We start from the raw sequence: 15,122 nt of genomic DNA on the forward strand, positions 1-15,122 counted from the left end.
GAGAAATTAGTTTTTTTTTATCTATGCAAATGAGCTCTAGGATTAGAGGAGATAGGATCGCCATTACTCCTAGAGGCGCTGCACCCTCTGCACTTTGACAGGGCCAAGCAGTGAAAACGTCATCATGCCTGGCCTGCACAGAGAGCAGAGCTTCTAGGTGTAACAACAACACCCCCATTGCTCCTAGAGGCTCATTTGCATATATTATAAAATCACTTTCCTCAGCAATGCGAGCACATATGAACATGGACAAACACAGATGCCTTCAGCTGCCAAGTGCACATGTAACAGGTCAGCCAGTTTCATAGGTACAGATGCCCTTTCAATGGGGTTAGCCCCTATCCACAGCATACATATTTGGTAATAAGATTTTTTTTTTCTCTCACTAATTTGTATTCTAAATGGCTGTATTAGGCCTCATGCACATGAACATGTGCCATCTGTGCCCGTATGGCGACCCGCAAACAGTGGGTCTGCAATATACGGGCACTGGCCGTGTGCGCACTGTATCATGGATGCAGACCCATTCACTTGATGCGGTGCGGAATGGAGGCACGGATTAGAAGCACTGTGAGGTGCTTACTTGGGTTTTCTGTCCATGCCTCCGCACAGCAAAAAAGTAGTGCAAGCAAGTGAACGGGTCTGCGTCCGCAGACGGTGGGCACACTGCGACTGTGCATTACAGACCGCAATTTGCAGTCCGCAGCACACGTTGGTGAACATGAGGCCTTACCACGGAACAGAAGCTGGGTTCCTAAATAGTATTTGGAGCAGTTAACATGGACTGATACACAGCGCAATGATCAGGAATGACCCATTCATTTCTGATCATTCAGCTGCATCTTCAGTCCATGTAAAACGGCCTTAAAGATTTTCTCCAAAGGTTGTGTACGTTTTTGGAAACTTTTTTTTTTTTTTCTTTTCTTATTTTCTTAAGTGATGTAAAATAAAGCAACGTTTAAAGGGGTTTTCCAAGTTTTTTTTTTTGACCTATCCTCAGGATAGGTTATCTGTATCTGATTGGTGGGGGTCTGACACCTGGGCCCCCACTGTTCAGATGTTTTCCTAGGCCATGTGATGTCACATTTATTAGTTGTGAATAGGGCTGAGTTGTGATACCAAGCACAGCCACTATACAGTGTACGGCGCTGTGCTTGGTAAGACACTCACAGGAGCACTGGTGCCTCAAACTGCTGATCGGCAGATGTCCCGGGTGTCAGAGCCCCACCGATCAGATACTAATGACCTATCTAGAGGATAGGTCATCACTTAAAAAAGACACTTGGAAAACCCCTTTAAGTAGGTCTTAAACATTTCCTCCTGTTTTCGAACTACAGCTCCTATGCTGACGTATACATCTCCATGGCAACAAAAAATACACGCTCTATTTTGTCTGATATTTCAGTTCCATTCCCTTCTATTGGTCCTCTACTTCTGGCTAATCCACACAAAGTAAGAGACTGAAAGACTAACTGGTTACGCTGCACAGAATTTGTTTGCTGGCTGTTACCATGGAGATACGCTGGGGAGATTTATCAAACTGGTGTAAAGTAGCCCATAGCAACCAATCGGATTCCACCTTTTATTTTTCAGAGCTCCTTTTAGAAAATGAAAGGTGGAACCTGATTGGTTGATATGGGCACCTAAGCCTGTGTTCCTTTATAAATCTCCCCCTTGAATTCCAGACACTTCTTTCTGCAACCCACTTGGCTGTTTACAGAGTGCAGGCTGCTAGTATGTGGTAGTACTGACCCAGTGTATCACTAGTTAGTGCATAAAATGCAGGAAATTATATAGTAAATGTTTTGTTAGTACGACAAGTCTTCCATTTTCTTATTTACTTTTTTTCATTTTGGTTTAGTTTATTTATATTGTTAGGAATTGTGTTTTATTTGTAAGGGGAGCTGTTCTATAGGGGCTGGGGAGGGCACTGGTGGAGGGGAGAGAATTGCTTCCCCGCCAGGTATCTGAAGTTCATGGTGCCGCACTGTACCCTCTGTACATACCCAGTGGTGCCAGAGAAGCATGTGACATTGGCATTGTGTGCCTCTTCTGGTCTTTGTACAGAAGTGCAGCAAAGCGTAAAGTGTCTTTATTCAGGGGACACGCCGAGTTTTTCACAACTTGTAGGTTTGTTTCACCAAATAAAATTTGATGTGAACATTAGTGCTTGGAATCTCTTGCTTATTGACCCAATCATAAGAAGAATATGTGCTGAATGTTACTGCAGCCATGCACTTCCAACTCCCCCATACACATTACACTGTCAGCTAAAGCTGCCATTCTCCACAATGTACTGTGCATCGGGGGGGCTTTAGAGTTCAGTGTAAAAATCCTCATCTATGTCCACAACTTGGAGATATGACACATGATCTGTTACATATGTGGAGTATTGCGTACAGTTCTGGGCTCCTGTGAACAAGGCAGACATAGCAGAGCTGGAGAGGGTCCAGAGGAGGGCAACTAAAGTAATAACTGGAATAGGGCAACTACAGTACCCTGAAAGATTATCAAAATTAGGGTTATTCACTTTAGAAAAAAGACGACTGAGGGGAGATCTAATTACTATGTATAAATATATCAGAGGTCAGTACAGAGATCTTTCCCATCATCTATTTATCCCCAGGACTGTGACTGTGATGAGGGGACATCCTCTGCGTCTGGAGGAAAGAAGGTTTGTACACAAACATAGAAAAGGATTCTTTACGGTAAGAGCAGTGAGACTATGGAACTCTCTGCCTGAGGAGGTGGTGATGGTGAGTACAATAAAGGAAATCAAGAGGGGCCTGGATGTATTTCTGGAGTGTAATAATATTACAGGCTATAGCCACTAGAGAGGGGTCGTTGATCCAGGGAGTTATTCTGATTGCCTGATTGGAGTTGAGAGGAATGAGGAAAATTGGCTTCTACCTCATAGTTTTTTTTTTTTTTTTTTTTCCTTCCTCTGGATCAACTTGCAGGATAACAGGCTGAACTGGATGGATGGATGTCTTTTTTTTTCCCCAGCCTTATAAACTATGGGGGTCTAATACGCCGGTCTTAATAAACCCCTATGGTTGGTGGTGGATCCACAGAAGTTCTGAATTGGCGACGGCCTCTACATAACTTTGGCACATCCAGCGCCAGTTCTAAATCTAAGACTGCTCCATTGCTAGCTTACATTTAGACCAGGAATGCTCAACCTGCGGCCCTCCAGCTGTTGTAAAACTACAACTCCCACCATGCCCTGCTGTAGGCTGTCCAGGCATGCTGGGAGTTGTAGTTTTGCAACAGCTGGAGGGCCGCAGGTTGGGCATCCCTGATTTAGACCATTTTCTACGTCTAAAACTGGTGTAGAAAATAATGAATTAGACATGCCTGTCTCTTTCCCTGGCCATGCCATGCCCACTTCTTTTTTTTTTTTTTTGGACTTGGCATGAATGGGGAAAGTCACAGATTGCTGCTCAGATAACCTTTGCGCTGGAATCTGATCCTAAATGACCCCCCTATGTTACTATGTATATGCCTTAGGGCTCATGCACACAACTGTAGCCTGTTGCGTGGTCCGCAATCTGCCAAATACAGATACTGGCCATGTGCATTCTGCATTTTGCAGAATAGAACGTCCTGCCCTCTATAGAACAGTCCTATCCTTGTCTGTAAAACAAATCAGAATAGGACATGTTGGTGGGCCGCGGATCGGACATATGGATGTGGACAACACATGATGTGCTGACCACATCTTTTACGGCCCCCACTGAAGTGAATGCAAAAAATACAGGATGCGGACAAAAACATGGTTGTGTGCATGAGCCCTTAGTCATATATTTAGTCTATGACCTCTAGAGAAGAGGAGAATAAGCAGCTCATACTTCTGGCATTTTAAAATCCCATTTAGCCTGACCCTGAGCAGTACCCCAAGCCCAAGCTCAGCCATAATCTTACATAGGCATGTTATACTTCAACCATGTTTGTATGTTCTTGCATGTGGCTAGTAAACCAATACAGATTTCATCAGGTTTCCATACAATCTAGCGTGTGCCTTCATCAGTGTTGTCAAGCTGTATTATTTCTGTCCCCAACCTATCCAAAAATCATGGAGAGCGAACATGTTTCATGGAGAGATTATAAATAATATCTCTCTATAGCTCAATTAAGCTGTAAAATAATAAATCCAGTGTCACTAACCTCAAAAAAATCTGACATATCTAATAGAGGATCACGGACACTGGAAAAATACCTCCTATTTTTAGGAGACCGTTGGAAACCCTGTCCTGGATGACCAAAACTAGAATGTCATCAGAAGTAACAACAGTCATAATGGTAATGATCCTCTATGAAAATAGGAAATTGATGTCTAGACTCAAGTATAATATGATCTATTAATAATAAATCAGTCATCTTGTGTTTTTGGAAGACTATCTGGCAGTTCTTCATCAGTCAGAGGCTGTATAGATTTGGATGCAAGGCTGAAGGTTGACTGTATCTGGTCTCCATTCTTGGCTACGCAATGAGCTCCATCTGGTGGCAAGCAGGGAGTACTGCAGAGACATTTTGAAAAATATCTACTTTTTGACACCAAGCATGATAGACGGCCATGCCTGTGCAAGTAGGACTTTCTAGCATCACGCCAGGCGCAAGACCTGCCACAGATGCGCCTAATTTATGACGAGGTGTGCACCTAGTCATAAGTTAGACAGATCCAACGGAAACGCAAGGGGGAAACTAAGACTGACGTAATAAGCTGGTCTTAGTAAATGTGCCCCTGAGAATCAGGGTTATTTTATTCCTTGTAAAAAGCAGATCTGATGGGTGAAGTGATGTGAAACATCAGGGTACAAAGGACAAGGTTGTCCTTCAACTGTTGGACAAAATATTTTTATGTGAGGGCTGGGAGAGGTAATGCAGCAGTACAGGGCAGCGATCCCATGACCTTCACAGATGACCTGGATCCAAAGAACCTTCTTAGGCCAGTGTTCACACAACCGTTTAGTTTTCCGTTCTTCTGATCTGTCAGAAGAACAAAAAAATTAACAAAAAAAACCCCATCATATTTTAAAAGGTTTTATCAAATCCTGTAAACACCCCCCCATGCCCGAGCCCCTCCACCTGGTCCACAATGTCTGCGCCCCTTCTAGGGTGGCCGGACGCAGGGATGTCCACTAGTGATGATCGAGTATGTACCGCATGTGCTCGAGTCTCCTCCTCGCACATTTCTTGGCTGGGAGGTTCTGGCAAGCACTGTAATGCCATAGCCATGTTGGCTACTGGCATTACAGTGATTGGCTGGCTGGAATGCGTCATATAAAGTTATAAAGCACCCGATGAAACGTGTTCGGCTCAGTCTTAGGCTACATGCACACAACCATTGTGTGTTTTGCGGTCTGCAAATCGTGGATCTGCAAAACACGGATGGCGTCAGTGTCAGGGAGAGCTGTGCATAGGAAGGGGACAGAGTGTAGGGAGTGTTATTGGAAGATTTTTATTAGAAATTTTTTTAAGAGACCCAGAAGTCCTATTAAGGACTATTGTGTGTGACAGCAGCAATATATATTTTTTGTGCATCCTGCGGTAAATAGTGTCTAATAGGCCGATGCGGACAGTTAAATTATCCGCGCCACATCTGTGTAAAGTGTACGCATCCCTAAAATATCAGTAACATCTAGTGCACTTTTTCCGTAGACTGTGTCCGCAGCGGACATTTAAATTATCCGTGCCACATCTCCTGAGTAAAGTGTGCGCATTCAAAAAATATCAGTGACATCCAGCGTACTTTTTCCGTAGACGGTGTCCGCTGGGGACAGTTAGATTAGCTGCGCCACATCTCCAGTGTAAAGTGTGCGCATCCAAAAAAATATCTGTCATCCAGTGTACTTTTTCAATAGACTGTGTCTGCTGTGGTCAGTGACATTAGCTGCGCCACATCTGCAATGTAACATGTGCACATTCCTAAAATATCAGTGTCATCCAGTGTACTTTTTCAATAGACGGTGTCTGCTGCGGGCAGTGACATTACCAGTGCCACATCTCCAATGTAAAGTGTGCGCATCCCAAAAATATCTGTGACATCCAGGGTACTTATTCCGTAAACGGTGTCTGCTGCGGACAGTGAGATTACCAGCGCCACATCTGCAGTGTGTGCGCTTTTAAAATGTATCTGTGACATACAGTGTACTTTTTCCGTAGACGGTGTCCCCTGTGGACAGTGACATTAGCTGCGCCACATCTCCTGTGTAAAGTGTGCGCATCCCTAAAATATCAGTGACATCCAGTGCAGCTTTTCCGTAGACAGTGTCCACAGCGGACATTTAAATTATCCGCCCCACATCTCCGGTGTAAAGTGTGCACATCCAAAAAATATCTGTGACATCCAGTGTACTTTTTCAATAGACGGTGTCCGCTGCGGACAGGGACTTTAGCTGAGCCACATCTCCAGTGTAAAGTGTACGCATCCCTAAAATATCAGTGACATGCAGTGTACTTTTTCCGTTGACTGTGTCCGTTGCGGACAGTCACATTAGCTGCGCCACATCTCCAGTGTAAAGTGTGCGCATCCCAAAAATATCTGTGACATCCAGTGTACTTTTTCAATAGACTGTGACCGCTGCGGACAGTGAGATTAGCTGTGCCACATCTCCAGTGTAAAGTGTGCGCATCCCTAAAATATCAGTGACATCCAGTGTACCTTTTCCGTAGGCGGTGTCCGCTGCGGACAGTTAAATTATCCGCGCCACATCTCCTGTGTAAAGTGTGCGCCTAAATTTTTTATCTTTGACATATAGTGTACTTTTTACGTAGACGCTTTGGACAGTGACATTACCGGTGGTACATCTCTTGTATAACGTTTCCTCATCCCTAATACCTGTGACATTCCCTGTAAAAAAAAAATTAGCCGCTGGTGACAGCATTGACATTATCTGCGGGATATCTCCTGTGTGATGTTTCCACATCTCAAATACCTTTTTAAATTTTTTGGTGCATACACTTCCAAATCCTACGCTACTGTACGTGTGACATACTTTCAAGCATACAGTCAGGTCCATAAATATTGGGACATCGACACAATTCTAACATTTTTGGCACTGTACACCACCACAATAGATCTGAAATTAAATGAACAAGATGTGCTGTAGCTGCAGACTGCCAGCTTTAATTTGAGGGTATTTACATCCAAATCAGGTGAACGGTGTAGGAGTTACAACACTTTGCATATGTGCCTCCCACTTGTTAAGGGACCAAAAGTAATGGGACAATTGGCTTCTCAGCTGTTCCATGGCCAGGTGTGTGTTGTTCCCTCATTATCCCAATTACAATGAGCAGATAAAAGGTCCAGAGTTCATTTCAAGTGTGCTATTTGCATTTGGAATCTGTTGCTGTCAACTCTCAAGATGAGATCCAAAGAGCTGTCACTATCAGTGAAGCAAGCCATCATTAGGCTGAAGAAACACAACAACCCATCAGAGAGATGGCAAAAACATTAGGCGTGGCCAAAACAACTGTTTGGAACATTCTTAAAAAGAAGGAACGCAGCGGTGAGCTCAGCAACACAAGAGACCCCCAAGACCACGGAAAACAACTGTGGTGGATGACCAAAGAATTCTTTCCCTGGTGAAGAAAACACCCTTCACAACAGTTGGCCAGATCAAGAACACTCTCCAGGAGGTAGGTGTATGTGTATCAAAGTCAACAATCAAGAGAAGACTTCACCAGAGTGAATACAGAGGGTTCACCACAAGATGGAAACCATTGGTGAGCCTCAAAAACAGGAAGGCCAGATTAGAGTTTGCCAAACGACATATAAAAAAGCCTTCACAGTTCTGGAACAACATCCTATGGACAGATGAGACCAAGATCAACTTGTACCAGAGTGATGGGTAGCGAAGAGTATGGAGAAGGAAAGGAACTGCTCATGATCCTAAGCATACCACCTCATCAGTGAAGCATGGTGGTGGTAGTGTCAAGGCGTGGCCATGTATGGCTGCCAATGGAACAGGTTCTCTTGTATTTATTGATGATGTGACTGCTGACAAAAGCAGCAGGATGAATTCTGAAGTGTTTTGGGCAATATTATCTGCTCATATTCAGCCAAATGCTTCAGAACTTATTGGACGGCACTTCACAGTGCAGATGGACAATGACCCAAAGCCTACTGCGAAAGCAACCAAAGAGTTTTTTAAGGGAAAGAAGTGAAATGTTATGCAATGGCCGAGTCAATCACCTGACCTGAATCCGATTGAGCATGCATTTCACTTGCTGAAGACAAAACTGAAGGGAAAATGCCCCAAGAACAAGCAGGAACTGAAGACAGTGGCAGTAGAGGCCTGGCAGAGCATCACCAGGGATGAAACCTAGCGTCTGGTGATGTCTATGCATTCCAGACTTCAGGCTGTAATTGACTGCAAAGGATTTGCAACCAAGTATTAAAAAGTGAAAGTTTGATTTATGATTATTATGTCCCATTACTTTTGGTCCCTTAACAAGTGGGAGACACATATGCAAACTGTGGTAATTCCTACACCGTTCACCTGATTTGGATGTAAATACCCTCAAATTAAAGCTGACAGACTGCAGTTAAAGCACGTCTTGTTCGTTTAATTTCATATCCATTGTGGTGGTGTATAGAGCCAAAAATGTTAGAATTGTGTTGATGTCCCAATATTTATGGACCTGACTGTATATCACATTTAAAATGAAGAAGACGAGCAGTAAGGGACGGGGAAGTGGCCGTGATGCTGATGGTGCACGCAGAGGCTGTGGCCCTGGGTGCGTTGAAACTGCCTGCTGCCAGAGCACAAGAAAAACAGTCATCCACGATACCTAGCTTCATGTCCCAGTTTGCAGGGCGGCGCAGGACACCACTCTTGAGGTCAGACCAGTGTGACCAGGTGGTCGGTTGGATTGCAGCAGATAATGCTTCCACCAAGTCCAGTGTTGATACTCCTTCCTCCCACCATGGAGAGTCTGGCTAAACAAGTGATCCCACACACGGATATTCCAAGGACCTCTTTTCCTCACCATTCCTTGATTTGGCCCTCTCGCCAAGCACTCTTGAAGAGGGACAGATCTTGTGCCCTGATTCCCAAACTCTTGAGCATTCACAGTCGCAAGAAGTTGACGGTGGGGAACGGCAATTACTGTTTAATGAGGTGGAGGATGATGAGACACAGTTGCCAATAATTTAACAGGAATTACTGTCTCAAGAGGTTGAGGAAGAGGATGAGACACAGTTGTCAATCACTGAGGTTGTGGTTAGGTCAACAAGTCAGGAGGATGAGCAGAGTGTGGAAGAAGAGGTGGTGGACGATGAAGTCACTGACCCAACCTGGGAAGGTGGAAAGCAGAGCAAGGACAGCAGTACAGAGGGGGAGGGATCTGCAGCACCGCAACAGGCTGGAAGAGGCAGTGGGGTGGCAAAAAGGAGAAGGCGGGCCACACCAAACAGGCCTGCAACTGTTCCACGGAACACCCCCTTGCGGAAATATCTCTTGCCATGGGGTAGGTGTTCCGCAGTCTGGTGCTTTTTTGAGGAAAGTGCAGACGACAAAAGAATTGTAATTTGCAACCTGAGCCATACAAAAATGAGCAGGGGCATGAACACTATCAACCTCACCACCACCAGCATGATCCGCCACATGGCATCAAAGTACCATAATAGGTGGGCCGAACGCCTGGGTCCACAATCTGGGTCTGTGGGTCACACCACTGCCTCCTCTTCCCCGCTGTTACATGCTGGCCAATCCCCTGTCCAAGACGCAGGCCAGGATGTCTCCCGCCCTGCACCTGGACTTTTGCAAGCACCATCAGTGACCACATCCACTTCTGTGTCCCAGCGCAGCGTCCAAATGTCATTACGCAAATACCCAGCCACCCACCCACAGGCCATAGCACTAAATGCGCAGCTTTCCAAATGACTGGCCCTGGAAATGTTGCCATTTAGGGTTGTGGACACTGAGGCCTTCCGCAGCTATTTTTCAAGGTGTGCCATGCCCGCCCTACACCATGTGTCCCGTAACATCACACGTGCCCTGACCAACGCAGTTACTGGGAAGGTCCACTTAACCACGGACACATGGACAAGTTCATTCGGCCAGGGATGCTACATTTCCCTGACGGCACAATGGGTGAATGTTATGGAGGCTGGGAGCGAGTTGTACCCTGGGATGGCACAGGTGCTACCGACGCCAAGGATTGCGGGCCCTACGTCGATCAGGGTTTCCGCCAGCACCTACATTAGTGGCTCTAACCCCCACTTCTCCTCCTCCGCCACTTCCACCTCCGAATTATCCGCGTGCAGCACCAGTCAGCCATCAGTCGGTAGCTGGAAGCAGTGTAGCACTGCAGTGGGGAAGCATCAACAGGCCGTGCTGAAGCTGATATGCTTAGGGGACAAACAGCACACAGCCGCAGAGCTGTGGCAGGGGATACGAGACCAGACTGAGCTGTGGCTTTCGCCACTCAACCTACAACCAGGCATGGTTATGTCTGATAATGGCCGTAACTTGGTGGTGCTTTTGGAGCGCGGCAAGCGCAGACACATCCCAAGCCTAGCCCACGTCTTAAACTTAGTGGTTCAGCTGTTTCTCAAAACCTACCTCAATTTGCCTGAGCTACTAGTGAAGGTGTGCCCCGTGTGTGCACATTTCCGCAAGTCATCGACAGCTTCAGCCTGTCTGTCAACGCTGCAGCTGCGCTTGAAATTGCCAGCTCACCGGCTGTTGTGCGACGTGAGCACGCGCTGGAACTCCACGTTCCACATGTTGGCCAGGCTTTGTGAGCAGCAGAGGGCAGTAGTGGAATACCAGCTGCAACATGGTCGTCGCCTTTCCAGTCAGCTTCCGCTATTCACAAGCGAGGAGTGGGCATGGATGTCTGACCTTTGTGAGGTTTTAAGAAACTTTGAGGAATCTACACAGATGGTGAGCGGCGATAACGCTATTATCAGCGTAACCATCCCACTTCTGTGTCTACTAAAACGCTCGCTGCTCACAATTAAGGACGACGCTTTGCATATGGAAGAGGTGGAAATGGGGGAAGACATTACACAGGGTGATAGCCAGACCACCCTCAGTTCGTCTTCTCAGTGTGAATTGGACGATGAAGAGGAGGAGCAGGAGACGGTTGCCTACACTACAGAGGGTAGTACCCATGGAAGTTTAATTCGTATCTGTTCAGCGTAGGTGGGCAGAACAGAAGGAGGAGGATGAGGAGATTGAGAGTGATCCTCCTGATGACGACAGTGAAGTCTTGCCTGTTGGGACTCTGGCACACATGGCTGACTTCATGTTAGGCTGACTTTCCAGCGACCCTCGCGTTATACGCCTTTTAAACAGCACGGATTACTGGTTGTTTACCCTTCTCGACCCCTGCTACAAAGAGAACTTCTCACCTCTCATTCCTCTGGTGGAGAGGACAAGCAAAATGGTGCAATACCAGAAGATCCTTGTTGAAAAATTGCTCAAAAAATTTCCATCTGACAACGCTGGCGGCAGAGTCTGTAGTTCCTTGGCCAACCGAGGAGGGGAGACAAGGTGAACATACAGCAGTTCCAAGAGAGGCAGGGCAACACTCTCCAAAGCCTGGGACAGTTTCATGACACCCCGCCAGCACCCTCACCCTGATGCGCAGCCTAGTGTCACAAGGAGGGAAAAATTTGGGAAGATGGTGGAGTACGTAGCAGACCGTGTCAGCGTCCTCAATGATCCCTTAGTGCCTTACAACTACTGGTGTCCAAGCTGGACACGTGGCACAAACTGGCGCTCTATGCCTTGGAGGTGCTAGCCTGCCCTGCCGCCAGCGTTTTTGTCTGAGCGGGTATTTAGTGCTGCTGGTGGCATTATAACATAAGCGTATGTGCCTGTCAACTGAAAAAGCTGACAGGTTGACTCTTATAAAAATGAACAAGGCCTGGATTGACTATGACTTCTCGACTCCACCAAAGGAAAGCAGTTGAACATAAAGGCACTTTAAATGTGTTGTTTATAATGTACTTAATACACTGTATTCCCATGCACCCCTTCCACCACAAACAAGGGTAAATGGTTGAATCTTTCTTTTCTCATCCTCCTCTTCCTCTTCCATCATATCAACATGCTTATTTGTCGCATATATGCCCTTCGCATATAATGTTTTACAGGGTCAGCTTAGCTGTAGGCCCTCACATATAATTTTATAGAGGGTCAGCTCACCAGCAGGCCCGCACCTACAATGTTTTACAATGTCAGCTCACCAGCAGGCCCTCGCATATCATTTTTTAGTGGGTCAGCTCACCAGCAGGCCTGCACATAAAATGTTTTACAGGGTCAGCTCACCAGCATGCCCTCACCTACAATGTTTTACAGGGTCAGCTCACCAGCAGGCCCTCGCATATCATTTTTTAGTGGGTCAGCTCATCTGCAGGCCTGCACATAAAATGTTTTACAGGGTCAGCTCACCAGCAGGCCCTCACCTAAAATCTTTTACAGGGTCAGCTCACCTGCAGGCCCTCGCATATAATGTTTTACAGGGTCAGCTCACCAGCAGGCCCTCGTATATAATTTTTTGGAGGGTCAGCTCACCAGCAGGCCTGCACATAAAATGTTTTACAGGGTCAGCTCACCAGCAGGCCCTCGCATATAATGTTTTACAGGGTCAGCTCACCAGCAGGCCCTCGTATATAATTTTTTGGAGGGTCAGCTCACCAGCAGGCCTGCACATAAAATGTTTTACAGGGTCAGCTCACCTGCAGGCCCTCGCATATAATGTTTTACAGGGTCAGCTCACTAGCAGGCCTTCACCTACAATCTTTTACAGGGTCAGCTCACCTGCAGGCCCTCCCCTACAATCTTTTACAGGGTCAGCTCACCTGCAGGCCCTCACCTAATTATACCTGATAGGTAATTTGGGCGCATGCTGCCTTGCTTGGATGCGGTAGCCGTAGCTGTTTCTCAGGCTCCCTCTCCGGAATCAAACACTGATTCCCCATTACCCGCAGTTACAATGGTTTGCGCTGACAATATTGAAATTGAAGATAGGCACAACCAAAATATTTGGTTCACTTGGAATAACAGTTATTTATTCAACATCAAAAATAGAATACTATAACATTTATATGAAAAACTATATTGCTTAAATATATGCAACGGTCAATGGCAGTAAAAACAACAATAAAACACAAAAACAAGGAGATAAGTTGAGTCACCAGATGGTGATATGCAGTGACTCTAGCAAGGATCACGTATATATATATGTGGAAAAAGATATTGGAAAGGGGTAGACTCCAAACCCTCTATGGTGAAGCAGAGTTGAATCTGTTTATAATGTCTCTCCAGAAAATAATCGACAATAACATCGAAACTTAATAGGCCAGACATCCGAATGGATCGTCGCCGTCACAGGGACGTGCGATCGGGCCCAGGTTATCTAGAGTCACCAAAGCGGCAGCAGGCCCTCACCCATAATGTTTTAGATGGTCAGATCAGCAGCAGGCCCTCACCCATAATGTTTTAGAGGGTCACCAGCAGGCCCTTGCTCCTAATGTTTTTAAGGGTAACCAGCAGGCCATCAATCATAATTTTTCAAGGGTGTGTATGATGCCCTCCTTTATGTGTAATAAAGGGTGTATTGCAGTGCCTGTTCCTTGTAATTTTTGGCAGCCCTTTCACTTAGTGCATAGGCTTTATAAGTGTAGGAGTCCCAGTACCTGAACTATTGTACCACAATGTGAATGAGGCCCTCCTTTATGTGATATACAGGTTGTGCCTCTTCCATTTTTGGCAGCACTTGCACTTTATATACAAGTAAATATACAGGAAAGAATGTTTCCTAACAATTTTTCCTCTAAAATCAATTTTATCTTTGGTTTTGTGCGTAATATTGTCAGTTTGTAAAAACGTGGCGTTCTATTCGGACAACATTGTGACGTACTATTCGGACAACATCGTTCCCAGCAGCGACCTGGGAGTCCTGCATCCAGACATCCTCCCCATGCTGTTCCAGAACCATTTCAGTGGTGTTTCCATCGATTTCTGACCTTTTCCTATGAACCAGACACCATCCCCTCTTCAGAGCAGGGGGTGCCAGGTTTAATGCTCGGCTTCTCCCTTTGACTTCCATTATACTTGGGTGCTCGGTAGAGCACCAGAGCATCCCGATGTGTTCGGCCCGAGCCCCCGAGCACTACGGTGCTCGATCAACACTAATGTCCACCCTCTCAGTAGCTCACGCTCAGACAGCAGCACTGCGCTGTCTGAGCGTGAGCTGCAGCAACTGACTGAGGCTTCTCTCACCCCCGTCAGTCACTATTGCCGCAGACATTCCTCCATGTGGCTGACTAAGGGGGAGAGAAGCACACCGGCTGTCACCAGCTGACCTTCCATTCAGAAACTTCTTCCCTCTCCTCCCCCTGTTTTTTTTCCCGGCCGGCGATGGGGGGGGTCGTTTCACTGGGGTGGGCGTGGTTTATCAGTTTTGGGGATGTAGCCGGCTTTCTGAGGTGAAGCCAGTGGCCACCCTAGCCCCTTCGGATCCCTTCACGGCCACATCTCCCCGTGGTGCACATCACAATATCCAGCAATGGGGGGGTGCAGCCAATAGCAGGCCGCAATGGTGACGTGCTCCCCTAGCATCACAGGTGACGTCACACATGATGCAAGGGGGCAGGTCACCATTGCAGCCTGCTATTGGCTGCACCCCCCCGTCGCTGGATGTTGTGATGTGCACCACGGGGAGATGCAGCTGCAGCCGTGCAGGGATCTGGAGGGACGTAAGTGTGAGGGACCAGTCAATTATGTTCTCTATGAGTGGCCGGTCATTTCGGGGGTGTTTACAGGATCGGATAACCCCTTTAGCTATCTGTTATGCTCAGTTATGCACATTTTGCATCTAGCTGAGCCATTTCCATCCTGAGTCCTCCTGAATGATCCGTGGCTGCCACACCTAAGTTCCTTTGGAGACCCTGCCTGTGGCAAGGCTCTATAAAGGAACAGTGATGGCCAGTTCGCAGTGTTCGCCTGCGAACACATGCGAGCTGCCATCTTAACTCACAAGTCTGGCGATGCACAGGTAAGTCCTTACCTGTGCCTGTGCGCGAGCCGGTCTGAAACAAAGTAGGCAGTTCCAAGAACAGCCGCCGGGGGCCTTCATCGGGCTGTTCTCGGAACTGCCTG

General features: G+C 46.6%; 1 long non-coding RNA gene across 1 annotated transcript; it reads left to right on the forward strand.

Annotated features, from left to right (window-relative positions):
* The first annotated feature begins 250 nt into the window (after positions 1-250).
* LOC120978261 lies at positions 251-14,816 on the forward strand. Its single transcript, XR_005774045.1, has 3 exons — positions 251-975; positions 7,260-7,263; positions 14,805-14,816. It is a non-coding gene; the product is annotated as an uncharacterized LOC120978261 (long non-coding RNA).
* The last annotated feature ends 306 nt before the right edge of the window (positions 14,817-15,122 follow it).

Source organism: Bufo bufo, chromosome 1, assembly GCF_905171765.1.
Source record: "Bufo bufo chromosome 1, aBufBuf1.1, whole genome shotgun sequence".
Taxonomy (NCBI): Eukaryota; Metazoa; Chordata; class Amphibia; order Anura; family Bufonidae; genus Bufo; species Bufo bufo.